Source organism: Halyomorpha halys, unplaced genomic scaffold (assembly GCF_000696795.3).
Source record: "Halyomorpha halys isolate HHAL.00 unplaced genomic scaffold, Hhal_1.1 Scaffold1097.1, whole genome shotgun sequence".
Lineage (NCBI taxonomy): Eukaryota > Metazoa > Arthropoda > Insecta > Hemiptera > Pentatomidae > Halyomorpha > Halyomorpha halys.
The window spans coordinates 229886-236737 of record NW_027109442.1 but is presented as its reverse complement, the minus strand read 5'-3'; positions in this window follow the sequence as shown (position 1 = coordinate 236737).

The window sequence follows — 6852 nt, the reverse complement described above, 5'->3', positions numbered from 1 at the left end:
CAATGGGATGTTAAGGTCTTTGTGAATGAGTTTATTTGTAACGTAATAAGGAGCATCAAGGATTTTACGTAGGATTTTGGATTGTAAGGATTAGATGCGGGAAGAATTTGATGGTTTGGTGGAGCCCCAGAGCTCAATTCCATATGTCCAAATTGGTCTGATTATTGTAGTGTATACTAATTTGTTCTAGTGAATGGGAAGTTTAGAGCGTTTGTCAAGTAGGTGTAGCATTCGGAATCAACGAGCAGTTTCTTGTCTTCAGTCTTGTGTGTGGGTTCCAAGTAAGTCACTTATCAAGATGGAGTCCTAAGTATCGAATCTGTTCAACAGGCGTTACTTATATGGTTTTTAAATTTATTTTTTAGTTTTTTATAAACATATTAATCAGTTTATTTATTTTTTTATTTTTCTATTGCTGTGTTTAATTTATTTTTATAGATAATGTTATGTAATGGCATTTGTATGACGGATTAAATGTCTGTTACGGATCACTTAGGGAAGGGAGGTATGAGAGAGTAGAATATGAAGCATAGCGTAGATAGGGTTGAGAGTAAATGAATGAATTAGCAAAACGAAACTTATATAAATAACTTGATGTGAGAAAAAGAAAGAAGAAAACAAATATTTGAATTATATTATGATTAATTATTGTTTGAAAAAGAAATTTTAGAAAAATTTAATTTTTGATATCTCTGTTAATATATGTTAGTGTTTCAAATGTTTCGATATCTCTCAACTAGAACAGGTGGATGTTCCTTCGCTGCTCTTTACTTATTTATTATTATTATTATTTATTTTATTTTTAATTTACTCTTTATTTATCGTTATTTAATCTCAACTTGGGAAACTATTTTATTTTATAACTATTTTTATTTCTTCTTTTTCTTCATTTGTTTATAATTTTCTCTTAATTTATATTAAAATAATTTTAAACCTATCTTAATTTACTTTTTTTGTATCTTATTGTCCTCGTATGTCAAAATATTTTTAGTTGTTTTTGTATCGTTTTAGCACTGATGAAGCTTTCCAAAATGGGACGAAAAGTCAGCAAATACATTGCTTTTTTGTCTATTTTATATTCAATTTAGTTTCGTCCTGACCTCCTCAAAACGGTAAGACAGCATTTCTCTAACGGGTACACTTCTAGCGTGACATCGTTTTTCTCTTTTGAGCATTTTGCTCACCTGGAAATCTCCTGCGTTTCTTATTTTAAATCACGAGCCGAGGTTAGAAGATCTTTGATCTTCGAAATCTTGATTTTTCAGCACCTGATGGAAGATCTACAATTTTTTTTTTTTAATATTTATTTATTGCTATTTACAACTGTACATTATAATACATTTAGTAAATCTGATCTAAGTTAAATTGGAGTGTTACAGGCGTGTAGAGAAACTACCCATTAGAAGCACTCTAATGACATTTTACATTAGCTGGTCTCGTGGCCATCTTCTTTTCAGGCGCCTCGGAGGATTGTCAGGAATGGAAGAGGATGCAAGATTAGAAACTAAGGGGTTTGAGTGGTTAGAGAGTTTGTAATGGAAGGAGTGATATCTGGTTCGGGCTAGATCGGTTACATAGGAAGCATTAAGGTCTTTATGTATGATTTTATTTGTGACAACTGTGTAAATGTGTAAGGAACATCTAGGATTATCTACAATTTAAAATTGCATTGAATGTAATCGTAAAGATTTTTGTCATTATCACATATAATAATTATAAACAAAAAATTGTACAAATCGTCAATATACAATTACAAATAATTGTAAACTTTGTTACAGAAATATTACAGATAATCATAGTTTGGTACTTATTTAAGAAAAAAGACGTTCTACCCAATATTATATGCTAACAATATCTAGTAGTTCTAAAAAAAATCTCATTGATTTATTTGGCTCTCGTATAAGATGTGAGCTAGTGATCTACAAAGTCTTAAACAAAACATTGGACTTCGTTATTCTATACAGGTTCATCCTACATGGCGTATAGTTATTTATCTTTACAGCCAAATACCAGAAGAATGTCACAATGGCGTGCCAATTAAAAGGAATGCCAGGTGGATTAATGATGCCCCATTTTTTGTACCCATGAACCATATGTCCTCCGGGGAAGTGAAGGTGTCGAAAAAAATCTTTTCTACCTGTCGGGGAAAAAAAAACCTGGTCCCAACCACCTCTGAAGTGAAAGCATTCCGATAGATTTTTTTATAAGTTTTTTTTTTTATTATTATCGCTTCTTCTAGGCTGGTTCAGAAGAGTATCGGATTGCCTGCCTTCTCGTATCCGAAGAGGATATGGCACCTTCATGAGGAATGTAAGCAAAAAGAGTCTAATCTGTTGAGTATAAGCTAAACCGAATGGCCTTGTTTACAATCCGACGTAACTATTCCCAGGTTGTGACCAATTTGTGACGATTTACTCTGGTGTCAGCTTTGGGCACAAATCTTAAACCAAAGAAAATATTAGGTGATGCATCTCTAAGGAATTATTAGTAGGTCCATATATTACACGTGCTTAAGACGGTAGGATAGCGTTCATGAATGTGAGCAAATGAAGTATTTTATCTTAAAAGTTTATTTTCTATATCACAGAATGAAAACTGGTTAATAATTTTGAGAGATGACTGTGGATGATGAACGAGGAGAAGATAGTTGGGGGTGCGGTCAATGATAAACACAAATAAGTTGGATTAACCTATTTTTAATGTGCCAACGTTTCGGCTAGAGTTTCTAGCCTTCTTCAGGGCTAAAAACAGAACAAGATAACAACCACAGTATCTTTTTAATCTTAACAACCTCAGTATATTTTTCTATACTTACTGTGGTTGTTATCTTGTTCTGTTTCTAGCCCTGAAGAAGGCTAGAGACTCTAGCCGAAACGTTGGCACATTAAAAATAGGTTAATCCAACTTATTTGTGTCTATCACTGAAAACTGGTTAATTTTAAGTCGGATCTACACGTTTTCCATTTGCCTCAATACTGAAATATGAACAATCACTTCGTAAACAAAAAAAATTCACAAACTTCAAGCATTCTAATGTGGTCTAAAGAGGCAAACAAGGTATACTTGAATGTTGTGTCGTCTATTGTTTTGGAATTACAAAATTTGATTATAAAAAACAACGAAATAAAGAAGGAGAAATGAATAGAACGTAAATCTCGACAATGATGGTAGATGACAGAAAATTCATAGAAATAGTAGAACATAACATTTAAAATCAACTTTACCCTAACCACCCAAACCCACTAGTTTCAAACCTTGCTTCCTCTTCCATTCCTTGCAATCCTCCGAGACGCCTGAAAAGAAGATGGCCTCGTGACCTTATATTGTAAACTGTTTTTAGAGTTCTACTACTGGGTAGTTTCTCTACATCCTGTATCATATCATTATGTCATTATGATCAAATTTACTGGTTGTATTTTTTTATACAGTTGTAAATATCAATAAATAAATTAAATATTAATGATTTTAAATTTTAAAAAATAAAAAATAGGCTTTTAATTTATAATAAAGAAAATGACCTGGGCAGAATAGCCTGCAAAAGAAACTTTAAATTAATGTGAGGAAGAAATTATATTAAAGATGTCCTTGAGGATGGCTAGAATGGCCGAAACGTTGGACTGGTGAAAAATAAAAGTGTTGAGACAAAAATGGATAAAAGCTTTATTTAGTAAATAATTTAATTAGTTATACTAAATCGAGTACACGTCTGTTTGTGTGTGTCAGCTACCTATGTGGTCGTTCTGTCGGTGTCAGTGTCCTAAATAATGGGTTCGTGCATTACTAAAAATTTCTCCTTAATGTAAATTCAGTGACAGTCGCTAGTTCTAATGCCGTATGAATGTGATCCATCTTTGTTGTTCGAAGTGAATTATCCGCTCTGAAACTGTTGGATCCTCTTGGCCCTTGAAAGTGCAATGTTTGTCAGCTTAGGCCAGCCCTGACTGAAAAGACAGGCAAACGGCAAGCACTTACTAGACAAACGGTCTAAACTTCCAACCCATTACAAAAGACTGATCTACATGACAATAATAAGGCCCATCTGGACATACGGAGTTGAGCTTTGGAGCTCCACTAAACCTTCGAATTCCTCTCGTATCCAATCCTTACAATAGAAAATCCTTCATCAAATCTTCAATGCTCCTTATTTGGTTACTAATAAAACCATCCATAAAGATCTAAATGTTCCTTATGTAACCGATCTAGCCCGAACCCGATATCATTCCTTCCATTATACACTCCCTAACCATCCAAACCCACTAGTTTCTAACATTGCTTTCTCCTCAATTCCTGGCAACCCTCCAAGGCGCCTGAAAAGAAGATGGCCTCGTGACCTTATATTGTAAACTGTTTTTAAAGTTCTACTACTGGGTAGTTTCTCTACATCCTGTATTATATCATTATATCATTATGATCAAATTTACTTGTTGTATTTTTTTTTATACAGTTGTAAATATCAATAAATAAATTTAAAAAAAATTAATGTGAGGAAGAAATTATAACTGAAGATGTCCTTGAGGATGGCTAAAATGGCCGAAACGTTGGACTGGTGAAAAATAAAAGTGTTGAGACAAAAAAGGATACAAATTTTTGATTTATTTAATAAATAAGTTTTTCCATTTAACACGTATTAACATGTTAAACTAAAGATCATGTATACCCCCATGTAGCAGATTGTGATCGGTATCACTAAGATATATTTCTACGCTCTGATAGGATCCTAGAAAATGAGGCTTTCTCTTTAGATTAGCCCTTTTAAACTTTATTAGAAAGTCAAAAATGTTCGATATAGAGGAATAATAGTCAATAAAAAAGCTACCCCATTGGTCTGCTTTTGGGGTTGGCAAAAAGGACCAATAGATTGCCCCCCCATTATTATCAGTACCAGTACCTGCAATTAATAATATCAGGAAAACCTGATTTGAGATACTAAAATAGAAAAAATAATAGAATAGAAACTAAAAGGATAATATTTGTCCTTTCCATGTTTAAATGATAAAAATAAATACAAGTGGCATTTAAATGATAATTGACACAGCGTGTAACTGATCCTTGAAAGACGATAGTCACCACCTGTTATTTCTTTAACAAGTTTGTGTCGCCTGCCGGGAGTCCGTCGTTGCACAATTCACTTTGCCAAGTTTCTCTTTCAATATCTTAATATCAATAATATTTATAATAATTTAATTACTATCACTAAAAATGAAAGAGATGCAATAAAAAGTTTCTTAGATTTTGAAAATTATTAAAATTTATGATTCACGTGTTAGATTAATGATTTATTATAATGATTATTTGAGAGTGGTTTATTTCATTACTATTATACACAATTTGATCCAAAACCTTTATTTTCAAAAGCTTTCCAACGTTTCGAACATCGGGCCATTTTAAAGGAAACAACCTATAAACAGTTTTTGTTTTTTTATTAATTATATGTTTTCCTTAACTACATACTGATATCGTTGGCTATACCTGAAATATTGATGTCTTGGTTTTTAAAATCTTATCTGCAGACTAATTGCCCATGTCACATCGTTAAAATAAATTAAATATTAAAATAACATCATAACAACTTTAAAAATTGTTTTTAATCATTTATAACAGTACCTACCGTCAACAGGTTAGGACTCTGTTATCACCTTATCATTAATTTTTTTTTCTTTTACATTTAATACAACTTAATTAACATTCAATTTTAATTTATTTGTTAATAACTTAACATTTCTTAAGTTCATAATTACTATATTCTTATTATATATGCTTTTTTTTTTTTTAAACATACATATAACCCCTCTCTATTTTAGTTTTTCATATATTTACTCATCTTTACTCGCTTTTATAATTGTATATATATATATTATACATGCATCTGTACAATGGATAAAGTTGTGTATATTAATAATGAAAATATGTTATTAATTAATATCAATCACAAAGTCTAAATGAGGTGTAGATAGTTGACCGTAGATTAATGATTGCAGAAGTTTGTCGGGGGGTGCGGTCAGCAAAGAACAACATAAATAAACAAAACCATATTTATTTATTTTATGCCGACGTTTCGACCTGAATTTCAGGTCTTCATCGGGGCTATAGAACAAAAGAGATAACTATCTCTTAACTGTTATCTCTTCAGGTCGAAACGTCGGCATAAAATAAATAAATATGGTTTTGTTTATTTATGTTGTTCTTTGCTGACCGCACCTCCCCCCCCCCCCGACAAACTTCTCCAATCACAAAGTCTAAAGGAAAAATTATGAACTTAACTAAGCCTTATTTGAGTATAAAATTATATTAAACTAGCTCAGTGTGTAAGGTGCTATGCTACTAACTAGAACACAAGTTCGAATATGGCTTTGGCAGCTAATTTCTTATCCTGTTACTGTAGCCGTGAGTCAACCCTGTTGGGACACCTCATGGGGCAGACCTAGCTTCTATAAACGGGTTTCTCTTAGTTGGGGAAAAACTAGCTGACATGATGAACAAATTGTTTCCTTTACACAACCGTTGTGATGGTCCCACGAACTGAAAACTTGACCCCCACCATGGTCAGAATAGTGTGGACACCTGTAGATAAACCCACAAATGAAGTAATTTAGGCCTGGATATTAGAACTTCTTGAGGCTAGGGACATTGCGGGTTCGATTTCCTTCGAGGGCAGTTAATATTTATTTCTTGGTGGTTCTAAGAAATGAAATATTGAAAATTATTAATCATATTGTTCAGCAAGGTAACCATTAATCAATTACAGTAATTTGCAAACTATAAATTGACCTTGAAACTGCCTCAGTTCTGACAAACATGAAAAAATAAAGAAATTTGTTTCCATGTCTGAAAAAAAAAAGAAGAAATTTGCCG